The sequence below is a fragment of the Folsomia candida genome, unplaced genomic scaffold, assembly GCF_002217175.1.
Source record: "Folsomia candida strain VU population unplaced genomic scaffold, ASM221717v1 Fcan01_Sc003, whole genome shotgun sequence".
NCBI lineage: Eukaryota > Metazoa > Arthropoda > Collembola > Entomobryomorpha > Isotomidae > Folsomia > Folsomia candida.
The window spans coordinates 6841960-6861789 of NW_019091195.1; the positions used below are offsets into that span (position 1 = coordinate 6841960).

Here is a 19830-nt window from a genome sequence, read left to right on the forward strand (position 1 = left end):
TTATCAATAGCAGTTTGCAAGCTAAGGATAAATTACTTATATGCTCCTTTAAGCGTATGTATCACCAACATTTTTGCAGCTCAAGCTTATCTCTGATAATAACTCGGAAATGGGATTTTATGATTGCGCGAACATGGCCTTAACAGGAGCACATATTGCATGGAAGCAATATCGAACACTATCTTGTGGGTAGATGAACTTGGTCTAATTTGTCAGTGTTACTGGCACGAAATTGGATTCCGCAAGTATTCGAGTCCGCAGTTGCTATCGTAGTGGAGTGGCCACATAAAATACATAAAATATTGTAATGGAATAGGAGGCGAGGGTGATGGAGCAAAAAACTCATATTCAGATATCTAAAAAAAAGTCGATTCATTTCTTCATGCCGGCCATAGCAGCAGATGGAAATATCCTAAACTTATTCAGAAGAGTTGCATTTTCCTGTGAAATATGGTCAAATCAACGCAACAATTTCATCCTGACAATCTCTTTGTTCAGTTATTTATAACCGCATACACTTTTCTTGCTTGTGCGCCACCGAAAATGTGCAGATCGTGTTTTGGAGAATAAATGAGGATGCTTTATGTTACGAAACTAAATATTCTATCGACATTCTGGAGGAGCCCAGCTATTTACGTCCAATGAGGACTAAATGCATCTCAACTCATTCCAAGCCACTGCGGTAAGAGTATCGGTGTACCAAATTTTTATCTTCAGTCATAATGCGGTCTTGCTGATAAGCTTTTAAAGGCATTGGGACCGTATAATTGAAAATAGGTAAATAGATATATCTACTCAACCGTCAACTTTCAAAACAGCCCACCAACCAACAACTCGGTGAAAAAAAGTTCGGAAAATAAGAAAAGAAACACTTTGCCGAAAGGAATGAGAAAGCATGGGGAGCGAACGGAGTGGAGGTGGATGCACGAATCTGCATTCATTTCTTGATAGCTGTAAGGAGCCTCTCACACTAGATGCGTCGTACAACATCCAATTTTTATGAACGGCAAACTCAAGAGTGCAATCTAGATTCTGGCCAGCCACGACGGGATGAAAAATGTTTTACGTCTTATCTTTTCGAGAAAATTGTGGATTTCAACGCTGCACGCTTTTACTTACTTGCATTCAGAAGGCAGTACATGAGAAAGTCTAGATTTAGGAGGAGGAGAACCCCAGACTTCATTTTCTGTAAGTGGCTTCTTTTTATTTGGAAAGGAAATGCATGCAATCGTGTCCTCTGATCGATTGTTCCCAAATATTTATCGCCGAAGGTACTTTCTCCAATCGTTTCCTTTCCGAATATCATGTCAATTGCATCAAATTCATATCGGAATATCCGACAGAATACAGCGCGTCTTGTGCATACTTGGGCACATCACCAGTGTCGCTCACCGACAATAAATTAGCCATCAACAACGGATGATCACATGTCAATGGTTCCCTGTTTTTTTTATTTAACCTTTAGGATCCCATTTCAAAATTGTTGTCACGAAAAATCGCATCACTAAGTCCCTAATTAATCTTCAATTAAATGCCCTTTAAGGTCCAAATAATTGTCAGCTATCTGTCCTCACGCACCCAAGCTGCTGAATCTTTTTCGACCACACTGACCCGAATTTTATTTTCAAGAAAAAACCAACGGAATATATTTGTATTATCACATGCAATGATAATCCACAAAAACTACTTCCCATATACATATACTATTACCGTGGTGAAAAACCTATTAGTACAGCTTCGCATAGCCCGAACCAGAAATTTTTATCCCAGTGAGGCCTTATGTATTTGCCATGTCTGTCTTTCGGTCCACCGATACCATACACCCAAAACGGTTTGCCTTCAAATTTTGCAGGTGCCAAAAATAATCGAGTTCGCAAGTGAGCCAAATCTGTCGAGTGAGGTCATATAGATAGGTGGGTGGAATCGACACCAAACTTGAAAATATCGCTAGAAAGCTGAAATTCAGCACATTGAGTGCTAATGGCGTGTAATGAAAGACTCGGAGGGGAAATCTAAAAATATTTAACCAGAGGGACAATATGGGGTGGAGGAGGGAGATGACCCATACCGATTTTCAAAAATAGCCACAAACCTACATTGTCTGCAATTATACAATGTCCTTAGTCAAGGACGGACCGCTCCTAAATTTTTGTCCGAATTGACCGGACTGCGATTACCACACCCCGTGTTGGGAATGGTCGAATGTGTGCAGAATATTTGTTATTTTGTGGAGTATTTACAAATCCTTCCTTGACTACCAGGACCACTGTGACTTGCTTCTTTCAAATCTTCCAAAGTTTTATTTGCTATTCAGAAGTCATTTTTAGCCCCTATCCCAAATTCCAGCTGAAAATAGCAACTTTTAAAACCAGTATGGGTCACCCTCTAGAGTCACTAAGGTTACACATTGACCACTTTGAACTTCATATACTTTCATGAGAACCCATTCAGTATCCTATGCCGATTTTTATATTTTTACGACAATGTCTTAAAACCGGCATGTGTCACCCATAGGGTCCCCTCGGTAAGATTTTGCAATTTTACTTCATATTCTTTCAATAGAAGCCATTAGCAAGCTCTATACCAAATTTCAGCTTTCTATGACAATTTTGAAATTTTAGTGTATAGTACCCCATCCACTCAGACGACCCCCACCGGTCAACCACTTGACCAATTTCCCCATCTGCGAACTCGTTTCTAACTTTGTCCAATTTGCATATACTAAAAATTTCATGTGAATCGGGTCAGTCGTTTTGGCTCTAGCCTGTTCACGGACAGACAGACAGACGGACAACCATCACGATTCCATAAGCCCTAACTCGGGCGCCATATCAAAACCCTTCAATTTCATGCAATGTTTCCACGGTCGCCAAATTTGTAATTTTTTGAAAATACACGTATTTGTGTATACGGGATTCAACGCATTTTGTCGCGTATCCATGATATTCATGTATCTGGGACACAGAGTCAAATTTCAAAATTCCATGACATTCGTGGACTTGGGATTTGTGGGATGTTTTACAAATTCCATGACACTCGTGTACATGGGATTTAAGTGAAAATTTAATAAATTCCATGACATTCGTGGACTGGGATCCTAAAGGTTAATAAGTGTCGCCAATTTAGTTATCACATCACAATTTTGTGTTTTGTTATTCCATCCATTCAAAGAAAATTCCGTCAATTTTCATTTTTACATGCACCACGGAATGACTAGAATTATTGACACGCAACAATGTATCCTTAATTTCAAACACAAACAAAGAACCAACTCGACACAATACTCAACCGGAGAAGGGTAAATACATATGTATGTGTGCGTCTCAGAATGTTTGATCGAATTGAATACGAAATTGAGGATAAAATACTAATGACTTGAAAGTTTACATAACTCCAGTCAGTCGCTCGGTCCGGCTCAAATGATGCACCTCTCTTCTTGGTGTGTACTTTGTTCTTATCTCAATCCTCTAACTTGGAATTATTTGTACTATTATATTTCCATTTCTTGGCTTTACCCTACCCGAGCTGAATCCCTTCATCTCTTCCCCTGCACGGCAAGTTTTATTATAACTGACAGGTTTCCTTCGTTGATGAGAACAAACAGGCGTCTAATCAAGGCCAGCCAGACCTGATATGCAATTCCACTCTTTCTACATATCTCTCCCCTGGTCTGGAGAGCGGAGAGATGCAACGTTTTATCACGTACACGCTCATATTAGACACCAATTTTCATCTCGGTCGAATTAAAATGAAGAAAGGTGCCATTATAAGCAGTATTCAATTTATCGGAAGATGAATGAAAAATAATAAAACCTATCAGTACAGCTTTGCTCAGCCCGAACCAGGATTGATTAGTAAACCCATGTTTGTCAGAATGTTATACTATTTTTCACTAATTCTTTCATTAACTAACGTCACTTGGTAGTATTACTTGGCACCAAACCAAATACCACGAGTAGTAGAGGCTGTTCGTATAAAAATTTCGAAATTCAACCCTCCTATATTCTAATTCTAAGTTATTTTTCGACTCCACACTAAATTTTATCTGAATATACGAGGGGGGGTAGATAAGTAATCGGCCTCGCCTTGAAGGGGGGTCATTTTGCTCCACTTTTTTTGTCGGTGCGAAAGATAAACTCATATGTATCTCAGATCTCACAGCTTAAAAATTCACGGTCACAGCCGAGTCCAGGTGATCATCTGATGTGATCAAAAACCATGAAACAGGCAAAACTGATAAAATTTAGCCCTGGTTTGTTACGTAGAATTAGACCGCCAAAACGGAAACATGTACTTCTTTTTGCCTTTAATCACTGAGTAATGAACCTAGGTTCATTATTATGACCTTGAAATTAGACAAAACAACAAGCAGTGGAAGCACCCACCCGCAAAGGAGCAAACCGGGAACTGAAGTTGTTATGATGGCTTTGGCCACTTGTTTTGGAACTCAGAAGTACTTCTGCTACTGGACGTTGTGGCTCCTAAAACGGCCATACCTGGTGCGTATTACACCGCAGTTTTGAATTTTTAACCCAAGCCGTTGTGGAGAAAAGACGGGAACAAAAATCCCGTCGCTCACGAAAACGCTCACAGAGAATTTTCAAAATCCAAACTTTTGAAGGGTGCCATTTTAGGCCAAAAAATGCCAAAATTATTTCATCCCCCTTACAGTCCACACCTGGCCTCTAGTGACTGCTGTATATTTCGAAATTTTCAAAAAACCTCAGGGGGAGGAGATTTCGACGATTGATGAGGTGAAAACAGCGTTTTTGACTTTTTTCGAAAACCATTTATAAAATCGGGATAGAGTGTTTGAAATTTAGCGGACCAAGTGTGTTAACCTCGCAGGGGGCTACATTTAAAAGTAGTAGGGCAAGTACCCCAAATTTGTTACCGGATCATGGCGAGGCCGATTACTTTTCTTCCCCCCCTCGTATAAACTCTTAGAAATCGGTATGGGTACCCCTTAATGCCCCTCTGATTACTTTTTGTTCATCTTTGACTTCATATAATTTCATGAGAAGCCATTAAGTATCACCGTTCCGAATTTCAGCTTTTTGCGACAAGTTATGAAAAACGGTATGGGTCACCCCAACGGGTCCCCGGATATGAAAATTATCCCGATTTCACTATTCTTCCATTAGGGGCCATTAGCAGCCTCTATACCAAATTTCAGCTCGATTGGATGATTTTGAAAAATCGGTATGGGTCACCCCTCGGGTGCCTCTGGTTGAAAAATTTTCCAGTTTCACTGCATATTCTTTCATTAGTAGTCATTAGCAACCTCTGTACCAAATTTGAGCCTTCTACGACAACTTTGAAATTTTGGTGCATAATACCCCACCCACTTCGATGACCCCCACCGGTCAACCACTGGACCGATGTCGCCCATCTTCGAACTCGTTTCCTAACTTTGTCCAATATGCATATGGTAAAAATTTCAAAGCAATCGGTCAACTCGTTCGAGAGTTATCGAAAGACAGATGGACAGACAGACGGACATGACAATTACATAAGCCCTGGTTCGGGCTAATAATGAGGCATTTCCGAAAAATGTGGACCAAAATATTTGCCGATTTTCTGAATGAGTCTGTATTCTTTTAAACTATATATAACTTACTGATTGTGCCGGCGAATCAACAACTTATTAATTATTAAATAGTATAATAATCCATCGCGTAACCGGAGATTAAGAAGGCGCCATCGATGGTGTAGCATAATAATTACTTGTCAAATAATAAATACAAACAAACAGGGGCTACTCAATCGCTTAAGAAAATGCCGCATGCCATTTAAGCAAGTAACCTGACGAACCACCACTTCCCTTGGACCATTTCCTTAAGGTTTGGGTGCATGAAGACTGAGAGGTAATAATAACACACCGGTGAAATTTGGTGTGCACAACTACCGGAATAGTTCAAAGAGATCATTATTATTCTTATCCATTCAAGTTTTCAAGTGGAACCGGCCATTATTATTATTAGTCCGACGAATGTAAACGGTGAGTGGGGACGGAGGACGGTGTGCTTATTATGTCTTATCAGATTTCAATTTTCTTACTTTCATGGCTCGTATGCATCGTCACACACTCAAACTCCACTTGCTTATTACAGATCTTACTTATTTACACGTGCATGCTACAACTCGACTACAATTGAGTTGGAATGAAATCCACGCATGCTGGATAAAATAGTGGAACTGGTACAAAAAAGTAAAGTAAAATTCTAGCGTAGATAGAAAAGGAAGAAGAAACTGGTATCTCATATTTGTTTGGCTGGGACAAGGTATGTCAGCACCTGTGATCAACTTGTCAAAAAGTGTGATGGATCATTTTTCCAAGTCATGTGCATATTCATGGCTTGACAAGGAATGAAAATGATACTCTTTGGGGAACAAAGTTAAACTCGAAATCTGAAATTGAGCATGATGCATTGATTTTGATTCTGCTGATGTTTATTAAAGTCTTCAATCTCTGTCAGACATTTTTACTAGTCAACTTGCACAACTCGGTTCTCTGCCCCTCTCTTCCCGACTTATTAGCCTTGTATCATACTACCCGGAAATTGGAATGCTATTGTAAAATATTAAACCTTTTTATCGGCCAGAGCTAAGTGAGAGATGTTGTTTTGTGTTTATTTGCAAAGCGTTGCCCTGATATAAAGCAGGCCTTTCAGTACATCTCCACTACTCGTAGTGAAGATTTAGGAGGAAATGCTGATAACCACGTCGAATGTTTATTCAGAAGAAAGCGTCAATCTCAGCTTCATGAATCTCTTTGAGTAGCCAAAAATGCTTCAAAATGGGATATTCTTACCTGAGCCTAGTTGCGTCTTACGATTAGGAGGAATTTTATATATTCACGTGTATAACTATGTATTATCAGTAAAAACTATGCTCTCCTCCATTCCAGCTGCACACTGATCACTAATTACAAGGTAAATGACGGTGTTGTTGTCACGATCGTTATTCGCGACGATGATGGTTCAAAAATAGCATCAATAGGTGACGTAATGTACACAGTGTGCAATAATGGCTATAACAAATTCACTCACTGTTAAAAACTAACGCAAATTCGTATGAGCACCAACTTTGTTTAAGCCACTCCGCAGTACATGCAGAGCCGAAGTAACACTCATCCACGTTCAACGCATACCACGGCAAAAAATGTTCTGGCGGAAACAAAGTTCCATTCCATCAACCATTGTTAATGATTTAAGGCGAAAATCAAGTTAATATTGTTGTTCTCGTCAAATGTATCCACATACGCGTCAGTATTTAACGAATTCAAACAGTTAGCAAAATCTTTAAGGAAAGAGTACAAGGCAACTGAATGAGGTGAAGAGAAACGAAGCTAAACAGTGAATAAAATGTTTTGTATTAAAAAATGACCAACACCTCTGCATGCATGTAACTTCCAAGCTGCTAAGCTAAAGCTATCGTGCTGTGTTATTATCACTCGGATAATAGTTTGTTCTCTGCATATGTCGAATGTCTTGTGTGGTGCATTACATATTATGTACGTACATATAAACTAAATGTGTGTGGCTTTTGACTCCTCCAGGTTGAGTCATCCCCCCGCAGCAACAGCGTAAACGAACACCGTGTAATCATAAATACACATTATCAGCGTGGAGATGCTCCATTGTCCTGATTCATTTCATTAAGTTCTGATTTATAGCAGCCACAAATGGTTGTGTGAATCGGGAAGAGTGGAAGTTTGATAAGGTAAACTCGAGTAAACTTTGTATATATTTCATACGCGTACTTGGGTACAAATGCTGCTGCATACTCCGTCCGTTCTCGTGCATACACCTTCCGAGACAGAAGTTGAACAAGTGATTATGCAGCGTCGCTTACACATATGCATAACCAAGCGTTTATCACGTTCACCAATTTTCAGTGCACTTTATGAATACGGGCGCACATTAGATTTCCAAGTATCCATTTTACTATCCACTTGTAACAAGAACAGCACCATAAGTGGCGAACAAATCCGACCAATGTCGTTTTGTTTACTAGGGTTTAGCACTGTTTATTGCATGCTTAATAATGCTAATTTCAAAGTGATTGCAAAGTGAGAATATCCGTTTCCATTTTCAAATCAGTCGACTTTGGTCTCCACAAATGGTTGTAACACTTATTACAACCTGCAATGAAGATAAGAGCAGAATGAGATGTGCACCATAAGGTTTGCCAGTTACATGTATTTAATGCCAAGTAGAATAGCCAGCAAAAACCATGAGACGTGTTGCTCGACGCTAAATTACATTTTATGTATCAGCGTCTTTGCCCAATATTCCACTATTTGATTAAGCTGAGTAAATAATTCAAAGGTAAAGTCTAAAAGTTTACATTACTGTACCTACAATTAGCAAAAACGGCTTGAACATTGATTTCCATTAAATATGTGCTTAAAGAAGAATGTCAAATTATACACTGTGTGCATACAAGCACTATCAACGTTGCACACATATGTAAATACATATATTCACGTACATCGCATCCGTCCACAAATATTTTTCAATGTCCATACATATAATATTCGTTGGATCATTCATTACGCCCATGTAGAATTTAATTTGGTTCTATCAGTCAAAATAGATTGTAATTTTACCTTCCTCCAAGCTCAACTGTCCAACTTAAGTACATTCGTTCATTTCATTTCCACGACATATGTACTGCACACAACTGCTGTAAAATACATATGTACTACATGCATACACACTTCTTGTATGAACCCAGAATCTTATTTGAAGATAACGAAGATTGAGATGTCAAAATTACACGACGTCTCATCTCATGTCACCAAATCTGCATTGTAATCATAATTCACAACCCCCGAAGTCAATAGTGAACCACAAACGCCGCAACAATCAGTCAGACTAGCAGAGTCAGATAGTCGTGTAATCTAAATTTGTGAGTTTTCTCATTTTCCGGCTCCTGGGGGATATTTTACCCAGTAATTCACCACCGACAGAACAACCTTCGAGTTTTCACTGCGCCACCAAGAGCGATCCGGATCTCATGCCAAGAAAGTCCAATTCTTCATGCCCTGGAGCAGCCTCAGCCGTGTCAACTAAACTACTCAGAGATCAACAATTCAGCACCAGCAGACTAGAACACGACGATGTACGTATAATATGCAAGTCACAATATTATTATCAGAAATTGTGTCATTCATCGTGCAACGCTCATCGACAGCTTCGATCGCACGATAATATTTTGCCTTCTCAGCTTAAATTCATCCGAGTAGAAATCCTACATATTCAGTAATCTCCAGCGGTGACTTCGGTCAATATAACCAACCCCCCGGAGATAGGAGGAGGCAAACAAGATCCACCCACCATCTTATTCATTGTGGCTCAAGATTCACTTTTTTACATTTCTATATAGCCTCCATAAAAATCTTACGGCTATTATGACGTCGTATTTTAATCAATTTCATTACTGGAGATCTGCTTGCCTTGGGAATATGTTTTGTGTGTGTACATATTTGTAGGGTCAGGCCTTCGTGTAGACAAAAACGAATGATTATTTTCAATATACCCAGATTGGGAGTGAATTATTGTGGTTACTTGATAAGCTATTTGGTGAAATACATGTTTTTCTACAAATAATTTTCAGAGCTCATTCGTATTTAAAGTTTTGTAACTGTTTGCGACGAGGTAAACATCTTGTGTGCCACAGTAATAACTAGTCGGAAATAAAACCTTTGGGCATACTTATATCCGGTATTAACCTACAAAGGTAAGCTTTCACTAGGAAACAGAAAGCTTACTACAATGCGCGCTGTATCAAAAATCCTTATGGTTTTTACATTTTGCAGATCCATTTCCTAAATGTGAGAACCTGAGGAAATTTCGTCATTGCATTATCATTTCTGATGGAAGCTCATGCCCGATATAGTCAAGTCAACGCTGTGTTACGGGAGGAACCCTGCTGCTATATTTATTGTAATAGACGGTCCATGAGCATCAAGGAAATTGAAATTACTACTTGATCCATCACCACAATTCTCTCTCTCTCTCCAGCAGATTTATGTCATTGAAGTAAAAAAAACTGTTGAAAAACGGAGATGAAAAAGGGTTCTATCCTTTTCGAGTAGTAAATACGATACTCCTTTGAATGTGTGTCTCTTGGTATTAATATAAACTATAATGTGTCACATAAAACCTGACAGTTTCCCAATATCGTCTAAACTCGAGGGGTTCTGTTTCCTTTCAAAGTCCATAATTCTTGAGTTGGACATCGAAGGAAATGTGGATCGGCTTCTCAAACTTTATTACAATCCCTCAACTACGGCACCATATAATTCTTGACATTGTTTTCTACTATAAGGTAAAATTTTTGCACGACACACAAACTGAGTCGTTTTCTCATGGCCGAAAGTAAGCCATCCCAGCGTGAACCTGAAGAAAGTTAGTAGAGTGGCAGAAATCATGAAAGGTAGCGGATGAGCTCCGGAATTAGTGAAAAAGCACTCTCACATCTCATCATTTCCAGTCTGAAGACTTGAGAAAAATTATGTGCTATCCCATTATTATATATTTCTGTTCGTACCAAAAATAGTCTACACCTACCTACCCCACATTTTGCTTTCACCAGTACAGAAAAAAAGTACAAAAGATTTTTATTCGAGTGCACAAAGTCGATAACTGAAGTGTAAAAGTTTATTTAATACGAGACTAAAAGACGAAAAACCAAAAACCATCCTTGAATCAATGTGTGATGATAGGAAAGTGAGAGCAAAAAGCACAGTACAAATCACATGTACCTTATACCACGGTTAGTCTGACGCACTTTCTCTCTCCACAAATGTTTCATCACATTGTCCATTGTCTGCTGATCTGATAGTTGTACGCATTCCGCATGCCGTTCTTCCATTTCTACCGTCATACTGCGAGTTGTGAACAATGGAGAGAATTTGTTTCCGCACTATACCGACCGTAGTTCCAGCAACCCGGCCACTTCTTTGTTTTCACCCTCAACCACGGCTGCCGATTCTGCCCAACCAAACCCAACAACCATACGCATTCATCATTGATAATGGAATGAGAGAAAGCATCTGGAGAAACCAAGCATGGCAAAAAAATCTCAAGCAGGCCGCTCGGCTGCCCTTTTGTCGTCTTTTGTTATTTCAGGGTAGACAAAATATATGTAGTCAGAATAATATAGAAATAAACATAGTCAGCCTAAAAGGCAAGTCAAAACATGACATATTGTACGCAATAACAATATATATATAGCTACTCAGCTTAAAAATGACCTTTAATGGAAAAAGGGATTTCATATGAATATGAACAACGCGGTCTTTCAGAGGGTAAATACTTTATCTAATTTTTTCAATAAATTTATTGTGCAGCCAACCCAGTAATACTTGGTCTGATGACATTGCTGTTAGAAGGCTGATAGAGTCTGATGGGAGACAATGCGCCATTATTGTCATCCGCCAACTACGTAATAGTCGAGAAAAGGCAGCAAAGTCATGTGCACTCACACATCCAAGAAATTATTCCTTCAGAATCACACCCATTTCACATTCAGTCAAGCCAAATTTCCAACCCATCGGCATTTGCATTTGCTCAATACTATTCTGATGATGACGACTTGATATGCAACCCACCACTTCATGACCAACTTTATACTCGCATATTCCGTGGATATTGTGCGACTACTGCATAAGAGGAAAATTTGGAGACTCTACTACGCTTGCCCTTCTGTTGGTGAAAGAAAGAAAAAAAGTCACCCCAAATGTCTCAAATAAAATCAAGGAGAAAGTTCCATTTGATTTGATTTCGATTTCATTACTCTCAGTTGAATGGAGCACGTGGATGAAGAATTACGATGAGAGCGGATTAGAGCTCGCAGATTATATTGGTCTTAAAACCCTTCGTGGTCGTAATAGAAAATTTTGAGAGGCTTTCTTCCCTTAAAATGAAGGATATTAAATTCAAGTATAAACTTCTTTCATAATGTTAAAAGCCCCAAAACTAAACCGAATTGAATTACAAATTTTGGTTCATTTATTGTTTCGTTAGTTTAGTAAAGATTTGCAATCTCTCGAATACGTGTAAAAGCATTACGAAACATGTCTATGTCTGGGCGAATTTATAAAGGGGTATGCTTTAATAGATTTTTAGCCATGCAAAGCCACAACTATGGCAAGTCAAAGTCGATTTCCAAGATACAATGAAAAAATAAGGAACACTAAACTTGCCAAATCGCATTAAACGGTTGAATAGTTTCAGGCAAGCTTCTGAAATCAGCATATTTTTAAGAGTCTAGAAAAGTATTGAGCTCCGAATTTATTACGACATGGCGTGGCAAGGTTTCTAAATTCTAGTGAGTGTGCCCAATTATGAGCTGGAATCTTCGGGAAATGATATATTCGAGAAATTACCTCAATAAATAAAGATATATAGGAACCTTTTCTAGAACGATTTTATTATTATAAAGTTTCGCTAAAATCCTTGATTATTCCTCTAGTTCCTCAAATTTGAAAGTTTGTGCATATTTAATTTGGCCATATTTTTAACCAACTGAATGAAGTGAAACTAAATACATATGCAGCGTAATATTCTTCCAATAAATTTAGGGATTGACAGATATAGAGTATTTCCCAGCAGGAACTCAGTTAAGAATTAGGCCGTGAGCATGGCAAAAGTTTGATAGCCAAATCTAGAAAACTTGTCCCACTTTCAATCAATCTTTATACAAATATTCTAATTTCTTTCCATAAATGATTTAATATAAATAAGTTATGTTTGAAAGGAGGAGGAAATATACGTCAGTCCTACAAACTGCACTGCGTGTTGCTAACTGATTTTATGCCCAAGTAAATTTTTGACAAGGATTCATACACAATAACACTTTTCCAAACTACAGAAATATGCACATATCAGCAATTCTCAAATAGCCACTGGAACTTAAGAAACCACAGTCGAAATGAAACCTGAAAGTATTATCATAAAAATATTTTTGTGGTCGAAATATCATTTCGTGTGTTGCCACAAAGCATGTTTGCACCTACTCGAAACAGCCAAACCGCACAAGGCGTATTTTGCTAAGGGAAAGCATATCATGATCATTAAATCATTCATTATTATCTCTGGCCAACATTAGGAGAGTGCAAGAGGCTCCCTTCTCATCATTTCAACGATCACAAAGGACTCGGAAATGGAGCTGGCCATTAGGAATTTAGGAATACAAATTATGAATAGTGAAGTTAGTGCTCGCTCCATGCATGAAAGAACGAGGTACCAGAAATAGACGACGATGCTTTGCTCCGCTATCACCACCACCATGCTCAAAAACATAATGTCATAATTCAACAAAACACACATTATGTCCGTTTCAGAAGAAGCCGGGAGAAAGCCCTCGTTTCGTTGGGCTGCTGCTTTCCGAACGAAAGAAGATTTTATACGAAAGCCTATTTTCTAGCCCTATTTCCCCCTTTGCTGCCACATAAACCACCCAGCTCACCTACCGATCTTAATAAAATGTACAATAAATATACAGCCCGCACAACTTTTCCTCTTCCTTACCATTCGACAAGACTACTCTTGGTAACAAGCTGGAATTTATTTTTATTGCAACTAGGTCTTCTGAAATTCTTTTACAATGTAGTAAAATTCATATAATAATGCGTAATGTGCTAAGAATGCAGTGCTCCGTCCCACCAAAGTTCGCAATGAATATGTCCTTCTCTCCAGATCAAGAAATGCAAAAATTCTTCTTTACAGTCTCCCAGAGACCGGGAAGAAGGTTGTGGAGGCAGGCAGGCAGGCGGGTGAGTGTGTGGGGTGTGGGTGTTTTTTAAGCCAGTCTTACCCTACTTTCCCTTACGCCTCTCTCCAAGGAAAAATTGCAGGGGGAAAATTATTACATAACATGATTTACATTAATACCACCACAAGAATCCTGCTGCTCCCAGTATTTTATTGGGACCCTGGGAATTAAGTTTATGTTCTTTCCTCTTCCACCACCACCACCACCACCACGCCACTGCCAGACCTCAGAGATAAGTAATGAACTTTCCTAATGTGTGCAAAGATCGGAATAGTTTCCACCGTCTCAGCCAAAGCAGAGCAGCACTTAATATATAAATTAAATGTCCAAAACTGTATTATTTGAATTGCTTTTTTAACCAGAAAACCGAAAAACCATGAACCCACATATTCAACAATAAACTGGTCGTGTGCTAATGGAAAAGTAGATTTAATACAATTGGGGACGCATCGGTACAGTTACGTATTGATGAACGGTGTAAGGGACTTCATAGATGCACAAGGACTCCAGCATTCGCTTGGATGCCGACTAGTTTGCACAAGTTAAAAGAGTAGCTTTAATTTTGCGTCTCTCTGAGATCGTAATAGATAATGCCTCCTACTCATTTCTGGCGAAAATCCCGTGGGCTTCCACACAGCACGGCAACTAGACCTACATAATATGTAGCACATATGTATGTACGTATGTATGTATGCCAACCTTAAACCAACTTATAAATGAGCACGACGCTTTGATCAGTGAAACGGTATAAAATACTTTATGGGGCGACCATTTTGAACCCCACCAACTCTTATGGCATAAAGTCTAAAAAGTAAAACTGGGTCATAAGATTTAATTTCAACTGCTTTACTTGCAATTTCCTTAATTCTATTCTCCGAAGACTCTAGATGATAGAAAATGTAGTGACTGATCCCAAGTCAGCCCAATAGGAATACAAATTTGTTTTCAAATTTGTTTTCAAACTTTGTTACGATACAAATTTTATGATGGAACGGATGAACGAGTCTGTTGCATCTTCTCGCGGTTCACTAACTGAACCCATAACACAAGCGACTAACCTCCCTTCTTGCCCACTTGGCCAAGCTGACAGCGTAAAATTGAAGTGATAATAGAGGCCGGAGGATTGGCATGAGAAGGAGAGTGGAGATTTCTTTTTTGGAAATTTAATAAGGAAATTTCCCAGATGACCCATTTAAGTGAAGACTGAGAGAGAGCCAAGGACCAAGCGACACAAAGGTCATATGTTATTTGACTCGAGCAATACATCTCGTTCGTTAGTGTAATGGGAGAAAGTGCTAAAGAGTTTACGTACTTTCCACTCGAGAAATGTGTGTGCAGATTTCACGGATTCAAATGGCCAATCACATTTGCGTTTTATAGGTTCAAGTTCCGCAAGGGTCCCATCCTTGCGTATTATTACTACTGCTCTCTCTCCACCATGACATTAGACACGGGGAGCACAACCACGTCGTACGGGTCTGACACACGCTGCGGTTTGTTTCCATGCAGTGTGATCTATAAAGACAACACTAAGCAACTTGACTATTCATAACGGCCTGAGAGTGAGAATGTTGCTCAACATCATGCACCCGGGAGGCATGTGCTATTCTACTGCGGCGGACTATATTTAAAACAAAATTGCCAAAGTCAGCTTTCTCCAGTGCTCCAACTGGGGGGTCATATATCTGCGGGGAAAGGATTAATATTTTAATCCTCCTCCTCATTCATTGTGCAGTATGATCCAAGCAACAGCACCAAACTGTTTCGAATTATGGACTCATTTAAAGGGAAATAATGGAGTTGCTTGCTCCACTTTCTATCGTATGTATGCATGCGCATATACTCGAATACTCGTTTTTTAGTCGTATGCAAATCTAATAAACCATTTCTCTTCCTTCATTAGGTCAACGTTTCTTCCTCTCCGCAGCTGCTTGCGAATTTTGAGATAATGTTGCACGACAAGAGGAGGGGAAGAAGCCTCAGCACTACAATAATCAGTAGTCACCAGAGTGGTAGTAGCAGTGGTGGTAGTGATGATGGTGGGGTGTGTACTTTGCTTTTCCCTATTACCATTAGTTATCAGAGAGGAGGGTAAAGTGAAAGTCGAATTTAGGTCTTCTTCTCTTCAACCCAAGTCAAGTGGAGCAGTAATAAAATAATATTTGTGTTCAGACCTTCCGAGTTCCGAGAGAGAGAGAGCTTGGAATCACATTGTAACTTTCTCCCTCCTCTCGAGAAGAATTCCCACTCGTGGCAATGCTCTCTTCTTCCTTCTTCTTCGCCTTGATGACTCGTTAAAGGAGGCAACTTCCGCTGCTTATTGCATTTTCTTTAGCTTTTTGCATAATTCCGATGGCTCAATATTTGGTCTGAATTGAACATTGGCGTTGCTGAAGACCTCTCTCTCTCTCATTGAGGATGCCTCTCACATTTGCCCCGTTTAATACAGTCAGGTTTCGTCGGATCATAAACGAGTCGCAATAAAATTTCCCACCATATTATAGCAAACTTTGAAGGTTTTGCAATTTTAGTCAGGTTTTACTTTTCCTGGCGGCCCTTGTGCCCGCCCTTGCTGATACTTTTAAAGGAAACCAATGGAATTGTTATGTTATGAGAAAACCTCCCTTTTCATTTCATCACTTCACACGTCCTATGCACTGGGACGACACAAAATGTGCAAAGTTTTACGGTTATTTCCAATGCTCGCCATTTAACCACCACATACCAATAATGGGCTCAACGATCCAACTTTGCCAATAATCTATACATATGTAATGATAAGCACATCCTCCAACAGGACGATAATAGTGATTTGCATAATTATCGTAACAAGGTCTCACCTCCGAGTTATATCTGCTCCACAGGTTCACTCCAACATCTGCTATAGCGTTAATCGTCTGAATCTGCAAAACACAAGAAAAAGACTTGTCACTACACTTTGTACTCTTGCGATATCATCATTAACAGCCTCATTTGACAATAATCCGACAGTAAACAAGTGATTTGCAGGAGGAAGTCGTCGAGGCCCACTTGATGTATATCCACGTCATCAAGAGCAATTTCAGAAAGCCAGATGACAACTAATCGTAAGTCATCCAGACTGCGCGACGGAAGATCAGGATTATCGTTTTGCAAACTGGAGTAAACAATATGAGACAAGCGGCTCATCTTCGTCGTCGTCGTCCTTCCTCTCTATTATCTCCGTGAGAATTGAACCACTTTTGTAGCTCGTTTGCTTTCTCCGCCATCATGCACATGGTCTGGCATGTGGATATGATGGCGTAATTCTGGTAATAAGTTATAACCCAACAGCAGTAATCTGAGATTGCGAGATGCGGACAAGAAGAGAAAGCGAAGGAAGAAAGCACTCAAGAACAGAATAAAATTTTGTTGTGACAGTTCTACTTTCACTTGAATGGCTGTTTGTTGTCCTAGCCAAAAATCTCATCTTGCATCAGCCCATTTACGCTAAATTACAAAGCAAGCACCGGAAGATGGAAACCAGAGAAGTGGAGTGGACACAGCGGAAAAGGATACGACGAGGACTGAATGAGTGCACCCCCCTCTTGGAATTTCTTCACATTTGAACGTCAGTTCAAGAAATTCCTCGAGTGGAGAAAGCAACCGTCAACCATCTTAAGTGGTGAATGCGACAATCTCATTTGCAATTTCAAATTTGGAAAGTCCTCAAATTCAGGATGAACCAACCACGCGCTTTTCTCCCTCCCTTCAAATTCACCATCTTTTCAAATGTTCCACACGGATGGGTTCAGATCCAATTTTTGTGGTGCTGCCCAAGAATATTATTATGAGGCTAGTTTGGCAAACGAACAACAAAATATGCAGAGAGAGAAATAAAGAGATGTACGAAAAACAGGCACAATAATACTCCAATTTTGTATTTTATGTGGTATACAAAACTCATTAGACTATCTGCATATTATTTAGTCCGTCTTCAGAATAATCAACATTTCTTCCAACTCTGAAAAATTATGGAAATTCATATTTCGGTCATTTATATATATTTTATGATGAAATCCAAATTGCATGGTTTGGCAGTGAAACAGATGGTTTTCACTCAACAGAAACTATTTATCAAAATTTTAGTTCGAGATTGTTTTTGTTTCGTTTCGTTCAGTTATGAAACCAAGAGAATGACAAAACTGAATTCCATTTCATGGTCATTTTTTATTTCCACATATATTGCAAACTAGCCAACCAAAGTTGGCAGTGTGCACAAAAAAAACACGATCAGCATCAGCATTGTTGTTTTAACTGTGATCAGAATTTAGTGAAATATTTTAGAATAAAGTGCTTTCCCTGCAAATTTATATATTTATTTCTATTGACAGCAGAAGAGACAGCGCATATCAAAGATGAGACCCAGAGTGTGGTGTTTGATAACACTCAACCCTGCCTGCCTGCCTGAAATAACGAGAGAAAGTGGCCCAGCTCTATTTCTTTTGATGTTGATGGGCATCAAGAAAAAATGTGCTGCATGCAATTTGTGCTCATATGAGAAGCATCCAGAATAACATCAACTGGGTGAAAATGTTGGAATATATAAAAAATATTTGTGCATTTGTACACGAAAAAGTAGATCGGACCTTGTTGTTCCTGGAACCTCTTGAGTGGAGTGGAGCAGGTTATATTACAAACACTATTTTTAGAAAAACTCCGACTTGAACCTCATATAAATAATTCAGAGTTCTGAAATCGCATCCCCTCTCCGACACACAAAAGACATGGCGAATTCACAGCCCTCCTCTTTTACCCGGCTGCCCACCTAGAATGATGCTCCATATGACGAATTCCCATCATTCTCATCCATTTCATCTACAGCCTCACATTTTACTTGACGCCCTTTTCAATATCCGTAATGGCAACGAGCAAAAGTTATTTACTTTCTCTCACTTTCTGAAATTTGAATAAATTTTTGCATAAAAGTCCTACGTCAAATGTGGATTTCTTCACATTTGTCTTTTTTTTCTGGTTACATAATGCTTTATAAACACTTGCACAATTTTAACAAGAGTGAAAATTTCCATTAAATTCCATTAAGCGTTTGTGCTTTCACTGGTCGATGTAAAAATTAATGACTTGAAATATTACTCGTCCGATTTTGGATATTGAATGGAAAAGTATCGTAATCCTCTTAATTCCCTGCCACAGCGTGTGGTGGAAGAAATATAACTGCTGCATAGATATGTTTTCTTAATTTTACGTAAGAAACAGTGAGGTCGACAAGATTTTCCGAGTTTCGTTGAAGAAAAGCGTTCTCTGGTAGACTACTTCCAAGACAGATTTCTAAAGATTATTAGCATGCATTAGCTCATCTTGCAAAAATGGTTCCATACGTAAAATCACTTGCTTCGCAATATTTTCTAACAATGGGTGCTTTGTAGGGCTGCTTCTTTAACAAAAGAGGAATATATGATTTTTCACGATTTATTCCACCCCATGAAACCAAGAGTGGGTGGGAGAGAGACCAGTGAGTAATAGAACGGGGAAAAGAGTTCATTAGGGTATCGTGAGAAAAAGACAGACAAAGAGAGGATCACTGAGAAGCTTAATGTACGCATTAATCCGCCTGACATTTAACTAATGCACATCACCAAAAGAGCTCTCTCTCAAACAGCTTCCTCCTTGGGGAAAGTGCTCCCTCGCCAGTAAAAAATAAACTCTTTGTTCTTGACTATTGTGAACCAAGAACCATTGAAGCTTGTGTGTGAGAGAGAATTGCATATGGATTGTTGCTGTGAAATGTGACATTTCTGACGCCATTTGGAACACAAAATGCAGAGAAAACGTGGCTGGCTGCCATTCCACCCACAAAAGAGCGAAAGTTCTTGAACATATTGAAGAGTAAGGAGAAGGAGGGCACTGGAAGTAATTGTGACAGCGGGTTAACATGCTTTACTTGAGGGGCACGTTTTTCACAAACCCATTGTGATGTAGAATCGAGATTCTTTCTTGTGGAGGAAAAGGAGAGTGCCAACTTCTGTCATCGCACAACCAGCAGCAGCAGCAGAACTTTGTGAA

General features: G+C 39.2%; 1 protein-coding gene and 1 long non-coding RNA gene across 4 annotated transcripts in view; one reads left to right on the top strand and one right to left on the bottom strand.

The window, feature by feature from the left end:
• The window catches only part of LOC110847005 (slit homolog 3 protein), an 83060-nt gene that overhangs the window by 5961 nt on the left and 57269 nt on the right, over positions 1-19830 (bottom strand). For 2 of the 3 annotated variants that reach the window (XM_035850182.1, XM_022093848.2), the window contains one exon: positions 16629-16691. The gene's annotated coding sequence lies outside the window, so the exon portion shown is untranslated. Of the gene's footprint in view, positions 1-6814; positions 7407-16628; positions 16692-19830 lie in introns of those variants that run through there. The other variant, XM_022093850.2, reaches the window with a different exon arrangement.
• Positions 8597-10199, top strand: LOC118435063. Its single transcript, XR_004834466.1, has 3 exons — positions 8597-9129; positions 9625-9747; positions 9827-10199. It is a non-coding gene; the product is annotated as an uncharacterized LOC118435063 (long non-coding RNA).